Source organism: Vulpes vulpes, chromosome 4 (assembly GCF_048418805.1).
Source record: "Vulpes vulpes isolate BD-2025 chromosome 4, VulVul3, whole genome shotgun sequence".
In the NCBI taxonomy this organism is placed as follows: domain Eukaryota; kingdom Metazoa; phylum Chordata; class Mammalia; order Carnivora; family Canidae; genus Vulpes; species Vulpes vulpes.
In genome coordinates, this window is record NC_132783.1 from 65,931,670 (window position 1) to 65,948,971 (window position 17,302).

The 17,302-nt window shown below is 37.8% G+C and overlaps 1 protein-coding gene across 4 annotated transcripts in view; it reads left to right on the plus strand.

Annotated features, from left to right (window-relative positions):
- PCNX2 (pecanex 2) overlaps window positions 1–17,302 on the plus strand; it is a 290,657-nt gene that overhangs the window by 152,770 nt on the left and 120,585 nt on the right. The window lies entirely within an intron of this gene.

Below are 17,302 nucleotides of genomic sequence, written 5' to 3' on the forward strand. Positions count from 1 at the left end.
AAACAAACCTAAAGACAGCAGAGGGAAAGAAAGAATAATGAATAAAGATTAGAGCAGAAATAAATAATATAGAATCTAAAAAAAAATAGAACAGATCAATGAAACCAGGAGCAGCTTCTTTGGAAAAAAAAATCAATAAAATTTACAAATCTCTAGCCAGACCTATTGAGAAAAAAGAAAAGAGAAAGTGCTCAAAATCACTAGTGAGAGAGGACTCATAACAACCAATACCACAGAAACACAAATAATTGTAAAAGAATATTTTCTAAAACTATATGCCAGTAAATTGGACAACCTAGAAGAAAGGAATAAATTTCTAGAAACATATACACTATCAAAATTGAAACAGGAAGAAATAGAATTTGAACAGACTGATAACCAGCAAAGAAATAGAATCAGTGATCAAAAAACTCCCAGCAGACAAAAGTCTAGGACCAGATGGCTTCACAGGCAAAATCTCCCAAACATTTAAAGAATTAATAGCCATTCTTCTTAAACTATTCCTAAAAATAGAAGAAAAAAAAAAGGAAAGCCTTCAAATTCACTCTACGAAACCAGCATTACCCTGATACCAAACCAGGTAAAAACACCACTAAAAAAGAGAACTCTAGGCCAATATCCCTGATGGACATAGATGCAAAAATCCTCAACAAAAGACTAGCAAACCAAATTCAACAATACATTTAAAAAATCATTCACCAGATAAAGAACATGTGATTATATATACAATGGAATATTACTCAACCATCAGATAGGATGAATACCTACCACTTACACTGATGTGGATGGAACTGGAGTGTATTGTGCTGAGTGAAATAAGTCAGTTGGAGAAAGACAATTATCCTATATTTTCACTCATATGTGGAATATAAGAAGTAATGAGAGGGGCCACAAGGGAAGGCGGGGGGAAACCAAGTGGGGAAAAATTAGAGAGGACGACAACCATGAGAAACTTCTGACTCTGAGAAACAAACTGAGGGTCGCAGAAGGTGAAGGGGATGGGGAGATGGGATGACTGCATGATGGGAGTTAAGGAGGGCACATGATATAATGAGTATTGGGTATTATACTGTGTGTTGGCAAATTTAAATAAAATTTAAAAAAAGATAAACTATAGAAAAACCTCATTCACCATAGTTAAGTGGGATTTATTCCAGGGTAGTTTGATATTCACAAATTGATCAATGCAATACAACACATCAATAAGAGAAAGGATAAGAACCATATGAGCATTTCAATAGATGCAGAAAAAGCATTTGACCAAATACAATATCCATTCATCATAAAAACCTCAACAAAATAAGTTTAGAGGGAACTTAACTCAACATAATAAAGGCCATCTATGAAAAACCCACAGCTAATATTGTCTTTAATAGATAGAACTGAGAGTTTTTCCCCCTAAGGTCAGGAACAAGATGAGGATGTCCACTCTCACCATTTTTATTCAACATAGTACTGGAAGTCCTAGCCACAGCAATCAGACAACAAAAAGAAATAAAAGATATACAAACAGGTAAGGAAGAGGTACAATTACCAGTATTTGCAGAGGACATGATACTATATACATAAAACTGGAAAGACTCTGCCAAAAATTAGCTAGAACTAATTAATTCAAATAAAGTTGCAATTATACAAAATCAGTGTGTAGAAATTTGTTGCATTTCTATACACTAAAATTGAAGCAGCAGAAAGAGAAATTTAAAAAAAAAATCTCACAATTACGCCAAAAATAAAAAAATATCTAAAAATGAATGTAATCAAAGAAGCAAAAACCCATACTCTGAGAACTGTAAAACACTGGTGAAAGAAATTCAAAAGGACAGAGGGATGGAAAGACATTCCATGCTTATAGATTAGAAAAACAAATATTGTTAAAATGTCTCTACCAAGGATGCCTGGGTGGCTCAGCAGTTGAGTCTGCCTTTGGCTCAGCGCATGATCCTAGAGTCCCAGGATCGAGTCCCACATCGGGCTTCCTGCATGGAACCTGCTTCTCCCTCTGCCTATATTTCTGCCTCTCTCTCTCTGTGTGTGTGTGTGTGTGCATGTCTCATAAATAAATAAATAAATAAATAAATAAATAAATAAAATCTTTTTAAAAAAAGTCTATACCACCCAAAGGAATCTCCGCATTTAATGCAATCCTATCAAAATACCACCAGCATTTTCAAGAACAATGACAAACAATCCTAAAAACTTTTTAAAGATTTTATTTATTTTTTTGAGGGGGAGACAAAGAGCACATGAGCAAGCTGGGGGAGGGGCAGGGGGAGGCAGAGGGAGAGGGAGACAGAGAATCTGAACGCTACTCCATGCTGAGCACAGAGCCACTGAAGATCTTGATCCCAGAACCACAAGATCATGACCTGAGATGAAACCAAGAGTTATATGCTTCACTGACTGAGCTACCTAGGTGCCCCCAAATCCTAAAATTTGTATGGAGCCACAGAAGACCCTGAATAGCCAAAGCAGCTTTGAAAAGAAGAGCAAAGCTCAAGGAACCACAATTCTGGATTTCAAGTTATAATACAAAGCTGTAGTAATCAAAGAAATATAATACTGGCACAAAATAGACACACAGATCAATAGAATAGGAAACCCAGAAATAAACCCACAGAGATAAGGTCCATTAATCTTCAAGAAAGCGGGCAAGAGTATCCAATGGGAAAAAAATAGTCTCTTCAACAAATGGTGTTGGGAAAACTGAGAGAGAAAGGATAAGAACCATATGAGCATGAAAGAAAGAAAGAAAGAAAGAAAGAAAGAAAGAAAGAAAGAAAGAAAGAAAGAAAGAGAAAGAAGAAAGGAAGAGAAAGAAAAAGAAAGAAAGCAGAAAGAAAGAAAAAGAAAGAAAGAAGAAAGAAAAAAGAAAGAAAAAGAGAAAGAAGAGAAAGAAAAAGAAACTGGACCACTTTCTTACAGCATACACAAAAGTAAATTCAAAATGGATTGAAGACTTACATATGAGACCTGAAGTCACAAAAATGCTAGAAGAGAACACAGACAGGAACCTCTTTGAGTCTGTCATAGCAACTTTTTTCTAGATAGGTCCCCTAGGCAAGAGAAACAAAAACAAAAACTACATGAAAATAAAAAGCTTTTGCACAGTGAGGGAAACAATGAACAAAACTAAAATGCAATCTACTGAATGGGACAAAATATTTGCAAATGACATATCTGATAAAGGGTTAGTATCCAAAGTATGTAAAGAACTTACAAAACTCAACACCCCAAAAAACAAATAATATGATTAAAAATGGGCAGAAGATATGAAGATATTTTTCTAAGGAAGACATCCAGATGGCCAACAGACACATGAAAAGATTTTCAACATCACTTATCATCAGGGAAATCAAATTGAAACCACAATGAGATATCACCTCACACCTATCAGAAAGGCTAAACTCCACAACACATGAAACAACACGTGGTGAGGATGAGGACAAAGGGGAACCATCTTGCACTGTTCGTGAGATTGCAAACAGGTGCCACTGTGGAAAACAGTATGGAGCTTCCTCATAAAGCTAAAAAGAGAACTACCTTATGATCCACTAATCACACTACTGGCTATTTACTCAAAAAGTACAAAAACACTCATTCAAAGGGATACATGTACCCCTATGTTTATAGCAGCATTATTTATAATAGTCAGGATACAGAAGCCAACTGACTGTCCATTGACTGATGAATGGATAAAGATGTATATAGATGTGTAATGAAATACTATTCAGCCATAAAAAAGAATGAACTCTTGCCTTTTGCAATGACACAGATGGATCTAGAGAGTATAAATGCTAAGTGAAATAAATCAGTCAGAGAAAGACAAAATACTGTATTATTTCACTTATATGTGGAATTTAGGAAAAAAACGAATGAGCAAAGGGGAAAAAGAGAGGGACAAATAAAGAAACAGACTCTTAATTATGGAGAACACACTGATGGTTGCCACAGAGAAGGCGGATGGGTGGACAGATGAAATATGTGATGGTAATTAAGAAGGGCACTTGTGATGAGCACTGGGTAATGTATGGGAGTGCTGAATCACTACATTGTACACCTGAAACAAATGTAACACTGTGTGTTAGCTGAAATTAAAATAAAATTAAAACATCCCCCACACACACACAAAAAAAGAAAATATGTTTTATTTAAGAACTTTCAAAAGGAATTATGTCATTCTGAAAAGGACTAATGGAGTTGGGTCATATTTTCACATGGTCCTCAGAGAAGAAATTTCCATATTATTATTTTTGGCTCTTAAGAGCTTAAGAAAAATCAAAGTGTTCCAATTCAGTGACCTTACTCTTACCATAAAAGTGGGTTTTAATGAGATTAGAAAAGACTGAGTTAAAGAATAATTCCATTATTGACATTCACTTGTAATTTATTCATTTGGAGAATGCTTATGAATATCCTATTTATTAAAAAAAAGAATTACTGAGTTCCTACATGATATGTAGCCTTTAAACCATATCCAACTGGTTGGATATGCATATAAAATGGTAAATTATGAATTTTTAGGATTAAATGTTGAATTAAGGTCTGGTGCACAGTAGGTGTTCAGTGATATTGGTTGGACGAACAGATGAGTGATCAGTTGATCAGAGAAGACGTTCCTGAAGGCTGATGTGGGCAGAAAAAGCCTTGTAAGGTAAAAGCTGGTTTGAAGGACTCAGGTATATATGTGTATTGTGAAATATACACAAACAGGCTCATTCCTCTGTAAAAATATAAATGCCTGCCAAAAAAGCTTAAGCTATAATTTTTGGATGTACTACAATAAATGGATAAAAGATTATAGAAATTATAAAAAATACTGATTGAGAATCTCATCAAAATTGTAATTTAAAAAAATCACTACCACAAAAATAATTTGCAAATGAGTCCTGATTTTGTCATTTTTAAATGTGATTTACTTTGCTTGTTGGCAAATATTGCCTGTTGATTTGCAGATAGACTGGCTCCTACATGTCAGAGACATAGTTCTGAGACATGTTGTTTTTCCTAATGTATTTTTCAGTTATATCAAAGAAATACATAGATTAAATGTCAAATAGAGAAAATTGTAACAACAAGCAACAGAGTCTTGTTAAGTTTCTCCCCTGCCTGATTCTACCTGTCCATAAAAAATTACTTTCCATTCTTTAGATATTTCTTTGGTATTTACCAAAATTGTTCTCCATGATCTGCATCTTCACCATTTCTTGATAGCTCAGATTTGCTATCTACTGACTATGAATGTTGAGGATTCCTCACTTTTATCCTCACACATTAACATTTTCCCTTTCTTCTTCCTCACAATATAGTTAAATATTCTTTGAACAAATACTCAGGATTTTTTTTCTATTAAGTCTAATTGTTGTTCACTTCTAGTCCAGTAGTATATCATGATTACTTTTGCTTTCTTGTTCAGATTTCTGTTTTTGATTTGCTAGTCTTTCCAGTATCTATGGGAAGTTATCTCTCAGGTCAGCTTTTCATACAAGCAAATCTATTAGGTCATCCATTGGTCCCATCCTCCCCAGACTCCCTTCTGGAGCCTGCTCCAGTTGTCCTTTGTTTACTCCCTCTTTGTGAATGAAGCACATCCTCAGGATCACTCCAAGGAAAGGGTAGGTGGGAAGGAAACTTTTGGAGACTTTGTATGTCTGAAAGTATTTCCATTCTACTTTGCACTTAATGGATAGTTTGTTTTGTGTAGCAACTAAGGATGTAAACAGTTCTGTAAGAATTCTAAGGTAATGTCCCATTGTCTTCCAGCTTCCACTGCTGCCTTTGAGAAGTCTGATGCCTTTCCAACCCCCTGGTCCTTTGTATATAACCAGATTTTTCCTTGCAGGAAGCTTTTGGAAAGCTAAGGAGGGAATTAAAGTGCCATGGCCCAGAGAATGGGCTGAATCTTTGGCTTTGTCACAAATTAATTATGCTTAACCATAATAATTCATTTTTGTCATTTATAATTGGGAGTTCCTATAAGAAAGATTTGCTGGGGGGGGGGGGTGAAATTAATCAAGATAATAATTGTAGAGTATTGGCATGGTCTTGGCAGGCAGAATGTATTCAGTAAGTGCATACTCCTCCCAGAACTCTGAAATTCAATCATTTTATATCTTGCTTTGTGTCTCATTTCATCCACTGTGCTAGTGGTTGGTGGGCCTTTCCAATTTGGATCTTTATGTTCTATGGTTTTGACATTTTTGTCAACAGGTGATAGTACCTATCTGGGAACGACTTGTTCCCAGAATGTCAAAATCAAACCCAGGAATCTATGTAAAAATCCTTTGTGGCACGATGAGCATTGTTTGATAACAAAACACAAAGGCTGTGCTCGGGTCTTTGGGAAGGTCTCATCTTTGCATGTGTAATGAGAAGATGCCATAGTTCTGGGAAGAAGAATATATTCCTTACTTCCCCTCTTTTCTTCCCTACATAAGAAGATGCTAAGATCAGATGTTAGACACCTGGGAAAACCCTGCAAAGTCTCTTTAATTCACAGCAACTAAAATTGTTTGAGGCATGAACTGAATTAGTGTTAGCTGGGTAGCAGACTCAGTTGCTATGATGCTTCCATGGGAAAGTGCATTCTGAGTGCCAAAGAAGTGGCTTAGAGATGATGTTTAAAAAAAATAGCCTGTTAGAAGCCTGCCTTATTAATGATTCCCTCTGTTGTTATTCCCTTCATGTACCCTCTCTTTCTCTCCTCTTTCCCTCCCTGCTAGGCACTGCTCCTCTGTACTCTCCCACTCTGGCTGGTCTCCCTTTTAGTCAGCTGGGGAACTTCTCTTTCTGTGTCAGTCTCCACGAGGCAGGAGGTGGCTGCAGGAAACTCGCAGTGAAACCAGGTTCACACTGCAGCAGCACAAAAAGGAAAGTGGAATCCAGTTATCTCTGCTCAAGGTAGCCTCAAAGTAAGGCTCAAGGAAGCCTGAGGAAGTACAGGCCAATGCTGGCCAGCATCAGGAAGGAGAGGGTTTGGGGACAGAGATCAGTGGTCAGCTGCCAGCCTCAGGTCTCCAGCAAGCCACAGTGTATTTATCCAAGTCCCCAGTGGGATTCTCCTAGACTGCTGATAAATCTCAAACAATTTGGAAATCAAATGAATGGCCAGTAATTGGAGAAATGCAAAAACACTAACCCTGAAAATCAGGAAGTCTATGTATGCCTGTGATTTATGCAGGATAGAACGTAGCAGCTTGGGGTTTTGTTGGCTCAATGCATGTGCACAGATTTATGCAGGCTACCTGGAGGAACGATGTTAGTTCTCAGCCACAGTGGGTGAGGCCACCATGAAGAGCAGCTAACTTAGTCTCCCTGATGTTCATCCACTGGGGTCATATCTGAAGTAGCTTAAGCCTCAGAGCACCCTATGATAGGATAATATATGGAGATGCCAGTGGAAAAACAGAAATAGTGTTTCAAAGTGATCTTGTAATTTAAATAACATAGAAATCACACTTCACTTGGGGGGGGGGGGAAGAAATTGTGCTCGATGCTGAGAATGCAAAAATTAGTAAGAGCATAATCCTTTCTCTTGGCAAGATGGTTGTTCTAACAAGAAGTATCTTCCTTCCTGTGCTCATCGTGAGAACATTTGGAAGTTGCTCTTAATGCTTTTCACCTGAAAATTTCTGACCTAACCATCTTCATGTGAAAAAGTAATAAATGATTTCAATAGTGTTTTTAGTTTTAAATACTGTGGTTTTATGTTAGCAGAGGGCCTTTCTGTCAAGAGGAGAAAGCTTATTATTGCATTGATTCTCCCGAGAGCTTCTCTATCCCTTTGAGGAGACGTGAAGGATGCATTTTTATTCTCATTGAATTAATGAAAAAAAATCAGTGGGAAGTTTTGGGAAAATGAGCTAAACATTTTAAAAATTGAGTTAGACTTTGTATCAAATGAAATTCCAGATGAATTAAAGATTTAAAACATTTTTTAAAAGGAGGAAAAGAATAAATAACCAGAATAGCAGTTGCAAAGAAATATAGGTCAAGTTATATAATCTTGGTTGAGAAGAGAAAAATAATTTCCCTAGCATGACTCAAAGTCAAAAACCACTAAAGAAACAACTAAAAATTGTGTTCTCTGAAAAATGTAAATTTTAGTATTCTAATGGATGAATGTTGCTCTTCACTACCTTGTATTTCTCTGAGTGGTTTACCTAACCTGATAACGGGTATTGATTCCTTCAAACCAGTGATAGGACCTGTCACATACCAGGGCCTGTTCAGAACACTGGGGAGGCACTGGGGAGCAAGGCCAGCATGGCCTCCCTCTGGGGTGAACCCTCTGAGAAAGGAAATGCACTGTGGCCAAGAGTAAAACTCAAATTTCTGCCAGGCAGGCAGTACCACACCACAGCTTCTCCTCAGACTCTGTTCTACTGGGTGTCTGAGTTATTAATCAATTAATTGGTAATATTGCCTGAATCTACTAAGTGGCTCCTGTGGACAAAGATGATGGAGAAAGACAGCCCTGGCCCCCTGGCTGTGGTAGAGGGATGGACATTCATCGCACAGATTAATGTACAAGTGCAGTGTTTAAAGTACAATGAAAGGAAGGAGTATAAAGAGGCAAGGAAAGAGTGTAACAGGATCCTGGTTTAGATTTGAGAGACAGAAAAAGGCTTCTTTGAGGAAGTGACATTTAATTTGAGGCTTGAAGGATAAAGAGGAAGTGGAGGAAGAGGATTCCAGGCAGAAGAGGAAGCCATGGGCACACCGTGCATTGGCCAATGGGAAGGGAAAGGCCTTGCGGACTTTGGGTTTATCCTAAGCAGGATTATAAGGCTTTGAGCAGCAGCATAATATGATTTGCTTTACATGTAAGAATGATTACTTACCCTCTTAATGCCACTGGTTTTGGAAGTGAAGCCTATTTCTGGAGAATAAACCATAACACGTGTACAAGATAGCGCTAATGATTTTATAATCTGAGATTTGGCACAGCGAGAAAGAAGGAAAAGCCCTCGTAGGGAAAAACAATTGCCTATAATAAGGGGGTGCCACTGGCCTGGATGTGGTAATTCCATTTTGCAGGATGTCTCTGCGTTAGGTGCCTCAGGGTAACAGGGCCATTTGAGCCGAGCTGCACATGTCTGGAATGCTTATGAGCATGCCCGGCTCCTGTAAAGCAGAAGACCTCGTGCCCTTGCAGTTTAAATCGTAATTTAAGATTTGAATCAGAGAAAATTATCTTCCTAAAGATAAAAACTTCCTAGAGATTTTTGATTCACTTTTAATTATCAAGAAGGACTTAATTTAGTAACATAAGCATCTAAATAAAACAACCTAAAAAGCCTTTAAGAAAATTTAAAGTGCTCACTTGTATTCAGTCGTATATAACTTGTAAATGGCATAGTTAGTTTGCATTCTTTTCCTCATGGGCCTAATATTCCTGGGAAAAGAGAAATACTGATGCTCAAGTGAGGTTTTTTAATGGCCTTTGTGTGTATTCAGGGCACTACAAAAAAGACAGTTACAAAATATCACTGCAAAGATTTTCCTTCTAACTTGATTTTGTATGAATACCGGAACAGTTTGAGGCCCTAATAAAAATGTTTACCATGCTATTGTATCTGTGAGTTTTCCTTTTTATTAGCTTTCCATTGTCACCCCATAAGGACTGAATTTTGTTATTTAGAATTCAGAATTCTGAAATGGTACTATGGTTTTACTTCCCTCCTGTATTATTATTCATCTTTCTATTTGCTTCCCCTCCACTTCCAAAGGTAAAACATTCAGTATGAAAATGATCTAGAGATTGTAACATTTCTTTTCTTTTCTTTTTTTTTTTAAGATTTATCCATTTATTTGAGAGACAGAGAGGGCATGAAAGGGGGAGGGGCAGAGGCAGAGGGAGAAGCAGCCTCCCTGCTGAGCAGGGAGCCAACACAAGGCTCCATCCCAGGACCCCGGGATCATGAGCCAAAGGCAGACACTTAACCAAATGAGCCACTCAGGTGCCCTAGAGATTGTAACATTTCGTTGGAATGAATTATTGAACTTGCTAGAAGAAGTCTAGAGGTATGTAAAATTTAAAGGTAAATTAATTTTTTTCAACATAAAGGATTAGCAGAACCTGAAGTCAAAAGTTTGGAGGTGATGATGATCTCTGGGATTTGCTCTCTACTCTGTCATCCCTATGTCTTTATTTTAAACCCCCTTTCCACATCCTTCTCCACCGCTGCTTTGGCTAGATGTTGTTCTGAACATCAACCAGGGAAGTCACACCTTTGGATGCATCTTTACCTAGAATGATTTTCCCTTAACATATAGCCTGTGTATCTGAGCTTCTAGGTGTATGGTGACAGTATAAAGTGCACTCCCTGTCCTTTCATCTAGCGATTCAGAATTCTCCTGTGGGTTGCATTTCACATTTGCTTGTCACCTTCATTCCCCAGCAGTACCTCAGGTAGTAAACTAGAGATACATAATGCAGTGTGACCTGGCTTACGGCTCAGTCTTTTTTGGGGCTCTGAGTAAGGGTGCTATTTAAAAAATAGTAGAAGTTTTTATGACTTATGAATGAATTGGTTTCTAGTTTTTTTGGAATTTCTTTGTATCCTTCATAGAATTCCTTTGTAGCTATCATCTGTCGGCTTCTAACTAGAGAACCAGTTGTTACCTTCAAAGATCCTTATCTGTTCATGTATGTTATTGTGGTCATACTGAGTGAACTTCTAATGACTTTGCTCTTCTAGGTCAGATGATGGAATTATGCTTGTGATCTAAGACTTCCTAAAGCCTGAATATCTTGACTACCTTCCTTAAAGCTATGTCTATGATACAGTTTCTCACACATGTCCCCCCACGCCCCAGGTACCACAGAAGGTTAAATCTCAATGAATAGCTACTTTTATTCTCAAATATTTGAAAAGACATGGATGGTGAATTCAGAGCTTATTAGTGATTGCTGTATTTTTTGGGAATTCTTGGCTTTTTGTGTTTCCGGGATAAATTAACTAAAATTCTTATGGAAAACTCATTGAGTAACATTATCTGCAGTAAATCCTTGGGAAGACTGCAATGGGATTGTGTCCCTATACTCAAATCAGCCTTATCCCCACTCACTGGAAAATATCATCTAAAAGCAAATGTGACAAGCGTTTGAAAGCCTGGATCACACTCCCCCATCCAAATGGCATCAGGCATTCTATGGTGATGAGCTACTCAAATGTTTCTTTAATTCAGATGTTTTTATAACAGCCCTGCAGCATGAGGTTGGCTTGTATTTATGTAATTTACATATTTTTGCAGGAATCTAGCTAAGGTTGTCATGTTTCTCTGAATTGATGACAAATGTTGATAGAACTCTGTAAATGTATTTTTTATAAGCAGGCTGAATTGCATTGGATGTGACGGCCTCAATCTGACACCGTTGATTTCATATAAATTGAGAAATCAGAAAAAATAATTTGTTTAGAAGGAAACCTAAATGTAACTGATTGTACTTTATGAAAGATTAAAATAGGAAATATTGCTTGATATGTTATAGATTGAGAGCTTTTTGTTTTGTATTCAAAAAGTAATTCTGGGAGTGGGGCTGCTTTTTTAAGCTTCTCTTTGTTCAATTTAACTACTCGGAGTTCCTCTGAACACAATAAAAGATAAGATTATAAATGAACATTTACTGAACCCCAACTCTAGGCCAGAATTCTATAGGGACTTGAAATACTAAACCAATGAAGACATGGCATCTACTCTTGACAAACGCACAGTCCACTGGGGAGATTAATATTTAAATGAATACTCTATGGTGTGACAGGTACTATAATTATAGAATTCACAGTGCATAGCAATGGCACAAAGGAATAGTGTATTTTGCCTGAAAACAAAAGGTAATAGGTACAGAATGCCTGGCTCAGTGTCTGGCAGATGCCTAATGGGTTCTTGCTACATGGCAGTGCAGTAGATCCATCGATGGTGAGGAAATGGCAGGGTCCACCCAGAAGCAGGCAGAAAGGGAGAGGTGTATTGTTTATAAATAATTTTAAAACAAGAATAAAGCCAATTAAAATTTGGACTCCTTTTTATTCTCACGATGTACTGACAGTTCTAAGCTCTGTTGATATTTAAACTCTTCTACTAGGTTGGACATTTTGAGTGCAGTGCCCTGGCAAACAGCTGGTAGTGACAGTACTGGGAATGGCAAAGAAGGTGGGGGGTTAGGCAAGAAAAGCTCCAGATGGCCAGATGCCAGGTTCTGCAAAAAGGATGAGGAGTTTCTCAAGTAGCGAATACAGAAGGACATTGCAGGAAGGCACCTAGCCCATAGAAAGGCATACACAACAGTGTAGTTCACTGCTGTGCAGGAGGAAATAGAAATTATTTTCATTAATAGTGACAGTCAATTAGGTATCCACAGGGGAAGAATGTTGTTCTCAATCCCTATCTTACACTATAACAATAATCACTTCTAGGTAGCTTGCAGATCTAAACATAAAAGATAAAACAATAAAGTTTAAGAGGAAAACGTAGAATGTGGTCAGGATCTTTGTCTTTTAAACAGAGTACAAAAGACTCCAAAAGGAAAAAAAAAGAAAATGGAGCATATTAAAATAAAGTATTTAATTTCTACAAAAGGTACAACCCATACAATGGGAGAAGAGCTTTCTGATGCATACAATGGGAGAAGACTCATACCTGAAGCATACAAAGAACTCCTAAAAATCAGTAAAGTCATATAATCCCAAAAATCAATGAATAAAAGGCATATCCAATAGGAAAAAGAACCAGGCAATATCCATGAAGAGCCACCTCAGAAAAGTGTCTATCCAAATGGCCAATAAACATATGAAAAGGTACTTAACCACATTAGTCATCAGGGAAATGCAAAATAAAACCATAACATGATACCACTCTACACCCACAGTGTAAAGTGAAGGAGAAAAAAATGTTTTGGCAGGGATGTGAACAAACAGAAGGAACTCTTTGTACTGTTTGTGAGAGTATAAATTGGCTACATAACTTTGGAAAATTTTCTAGACCTTCCTATACACATGCTCAATGACCCTCACAATTCTATATGTAGATGTGTACCCTGCAGAAATGTACACATGTTTATCAGGAGGCATGTAAAGGAGTTTTTGTGGCAGCACTGTATATTAATAGCTATAAACTGAAAACAAAATGAATGCCTGTGAACAGTAGCCTGGTGCTCACTGTGCACAGTGAATCTGTGAATACACACAGATTATTACATAACAGTGTGAATGAATAGATGACAATCACACGCAAAAAATGTGGCTGAATCTCATGAAAACTTGTTAAGCTAAAGATACAAGAGAATAGTAAGCAAAGTAAACAGTGGTGTTTGGGGTTGGGGCAGTGGTTACCTCATGGAGCAGTGACTATAAGCAGGCCAGGGGGCTTCAAGATCATTTCTCCATCTAGGTGCTAGAAACACAGCTCTACTTGTATGATTTGTGCAGGTTTCTGTAGATGGAAAAGTTGCATGAAAAGGTTTTCAAAAATCCAATGTGGCTAATTCAGGTAACCAGTTAAGTATAGGATACAAGTGCAAAACTGATCGTCATGACTCCAGGGAGTGATGAAGTAGCACTGGCTCTGCTCCAGACCCATTGAAACTGATTCTGAGTTTTAGCAAGTGAATTATTTGCATTTCAAATTTTGAGAATCGCAGATCTTGGACAGTATCTTTTAGCCTTGTCCCCAGGTAATTCCATGATGCAGCTGTGATTCAGAAGAACTGGCTTAGGATGACTCCAAGGTATCCATGACTAACGGGAATGTAAGTGTCATTAAATAAGATGAAGAATGTATGAGGAACAGTAGGTGTGTGAAAATCGACAAATTCAGTTTTTGACATATATTTGAGGATTCCTTAGGGACTTCAGATGAAGCTATTCAGTTGAATATTGAGATTTAGAGGCCAGGAGACAGATGGAAGGTTGAGTTACAGATCTGAGTGTCATCAGCATGGAAGTAATCTTTAATGTTAAGGGTATTGACGGCACCAGATCAAGAAAATGAGAAAAATAATAAAGAGGTCCAATGAAAGCAAATGACCAAGTAAGGGAAGAAGATCTTGCAGAGAAAATGGAAAGAGTAGGGTGGAAGGTTAAAGTGGGAGCAGGAGTGGGTGGCATGAGGAAGCTAAGGACAGTGGGTTTTATTTTATTATTTTTTAAGATTTATTTATTTATTCATGATAGACAGAGAGACAGAGAGAGGCAGAGACACAGGCAGAGGGAGAAGCAGGCTCCATGCTGGGAGCCTGACGTGGGACTCGATCCCGGGACACCAGGATCGCGCCCTAGGCCAAAGGCAGGCACTAAACCGTATTATATTTTTAGGGAGAGAGAGAGAGTGTGTGCACAGCAAGGGAGGGGTGGAGGGGGAGGGAGATAGAGAACCTTAATCAAGCTTCTGCTCAGCAAGGAGCCTGATGCAGGGCTTGATCTCATGACCCTGAGATCATGACCTGAGCCAAAACCAAGAGGCAAACACTTAACTGTCTGAGCCACCCAGGCACCCCTAGGACAGAGAGTTTTAAAAAGAAGGAAGGACCAATGATGTTTTGTACCTAGAAAGGTCCAGTAAGCTAGACCGAGAAGGACTAGTAATTTGTCATTTAGGATGTCACAGGTGGTTGTGCCCAACGCAGTTCTGTGCAGGAGTAGCTGCAAACACCTAGGGGCAGAAGTTGTAGCAGCAAGTAGGAGTCAAGAGCCTGGGATTGTCAGGCATTGATACTCTTTTCAAGAAGCTGTGCAAAAAGGGCAGAGTGAGCACAAGAAGGAATGTGCAGAGTGGAAAGCAAGTTTTCAGTTTGGCAAAGACTGGGATCTTGCTCTTTGCCAGTAGGAGAGAGCTACTCTAGGGAGTGAGACTCTTGAACCAGATGTCAGCTTGGCTTCAGGAGGACCGAGAAGGCAGATGTGAATTCAAATAAACTGGTAGTTGAAAGGTGGGAAGATTAGGCAATTCGTGCCCTATAGTCTCATTTTCTCTAGGAAGTAAGAGTTAACATCATTTACCTGGAAGAAATGGGGGATAGATCATAAATATTTGTGTTTCTTAATTTTCATATACTTTTGCAAAAGATGAAAACCTTTTTATCTATATGTAAAAAGTATAATACACCTAGATTTCATTAATTATAAGTAAAAAACTTTATTTCCTTATGAAATAACCCATTTCCAAATCAACACCAGAGAACACCACACACTGACCATTAAGAATACCCAAAGTTAAATTCCTACCCAACATCCTTGCTGTTTTTTACTTACTGAAGTATAGTTGACATACAATGTTGTATTAGTTGTGGGTGTATAACAGACAATTCCATATATTATGAAGTGCTCAGTCCCCTAAGTGTAGTCACCATCTGTCACCATATAAAATTGTTACAGTATTTCTGACAATATTCCTTATGCTGTACTTTTCATCTCTGTGACTTATTTTATAGCTAAAAGTTGGTATTCCTTAATCCCCTTCTATTTTGCCCAACCCCTCTCCCACTCCTCCCAGCAATCACTAGTTTTTCTCTATATTTAAGGGTCTGTTTCTGTTTTTTTCATTTGTTTATTCATTTGTTTTGGTTTTTAGATTCCACATTTAAGTGATATCACATGGAATCTGTCTTTCTCTAACTTGTTTCACTTAGCATAATACCCTCTATGTTCATCTGTGTTGTCACAAATGGCAAAGTCTCTTTTTATGGGCAAGTAATATTCCACTGTGTGTATATGTGTGTGTTTGTGTGTTGTATATATATATATACACACACTTTTTAAATTGAAGTATAATTAGTGTACAGTGTTATATGAGTCTCAGGTGTACAATATCACAATCTGGCAATTGTATACATTACCCAGTGCTCATCATGACAAGTGTCCTCTTAATCCCCTTCACCTATTTCACCCATCCCCCATCCATTTCCCCTCTGGTAACCACCAGTTTCTTCTCTGTATTTAAGAGTTTGGTTTTTTGTTTAATCTCTTTTTTTGTTTATTTTGTTTCTTAAATTCTGCAGATGAATAATATATTTGTCTTTCTGTGACTGATATATTCCACTTAGCATTATACCCTCTAGATCGACCCATGTTGTTGCAGATGGCAGGATTTCATTCTTTTTTGTGGCAGAGTAATATTCTGTTATATATTTTATATATAAAATTTATATGTATATAAAAATATGCATACACGCATACCACCTCATCTTTATCCATTCATCAGTCGATGGATACTTGGGCTGCTTCCATACTTTGGCTATTGTAAATAAAGCTACCATAAATACAGGGGTGCATATATCTTTTTGAATTAGTATTTAAATTTTCTTTGAGTAAATACCCAGTCTTTCTCCCTGTTTCATTTACCACTAAAATTTCTTTTTATTTTTGTCTTGATAATTTCTCATTGCATCTCTTTTCTATTTATTAAATTAATCACTGGGATGTTTTCTTATTATTTCCCATGTCATGAAGTATTCCCGCTCTGTCTTCACCATTCCTGTCTTATTCAAATTAATTCCTTTTAAGATTTCTGAATGATAATCCCTCTTCCTATTTTTATCAAGTGAAGATAGCTTTGGTGTTTTTGAGTTGTAATGATAATACATTCTTGCACAGATATGTAAGCCACATAAACAAGAAATTAAAATATCAGTTTCCAATTTTATATGTATGGTACATGTGTGTTTGTGTTACTTCCTGAGATCCTTTACATAAAGTCCCAGTGGAAAATGTTGGAAGCAGGTAATTTGTCTCCTAAAACTGGTTAAGACACCTGGAGGGGCCAGCCCATTTTACCTCACTGCTGTGTCACTCTACATGGTGAGTGTGAACTGTTTGTCTTTCATGAGCTAATTCTTGTGCAATCCAAATAATATAAAAACTACATGGCTTTCTTATCTTTTACTATAGATTATTGGGGGTGTAAGTTTTATATTATAAATTGTGGAGGAACGTGGTTCCAGAACTTTGATGGAGTCGACTTTTCCCTTTGGAGGTTTGGCCTCAGAGACTTGCAGCAGAGGAAATTGCATCCCCGGCATATTTGAATCATTTTCCTGGCTCTTGGTGGTGGACTGGGGTCCCCCTCAGCCTCACAGTTCCCAGCAGAGAGATTCAGCGGGGAATGAGATAGGCCCACCCTCGAGTTCTGGGCTGAATGGGGTGTGCTCTTCTCACAGAAGCCAGAAGCAGAGGAGAGCTCCACCCTGCTACAGGGACAGTGTTTACCTCTCCCGCTGACACTATGGCCTAAGGAAGTTTGTGCTCTGGCCCATTGGACCAACTACCCCATTCTCACAGAGAAAAGTAGTCAGAAATGGGCAGCA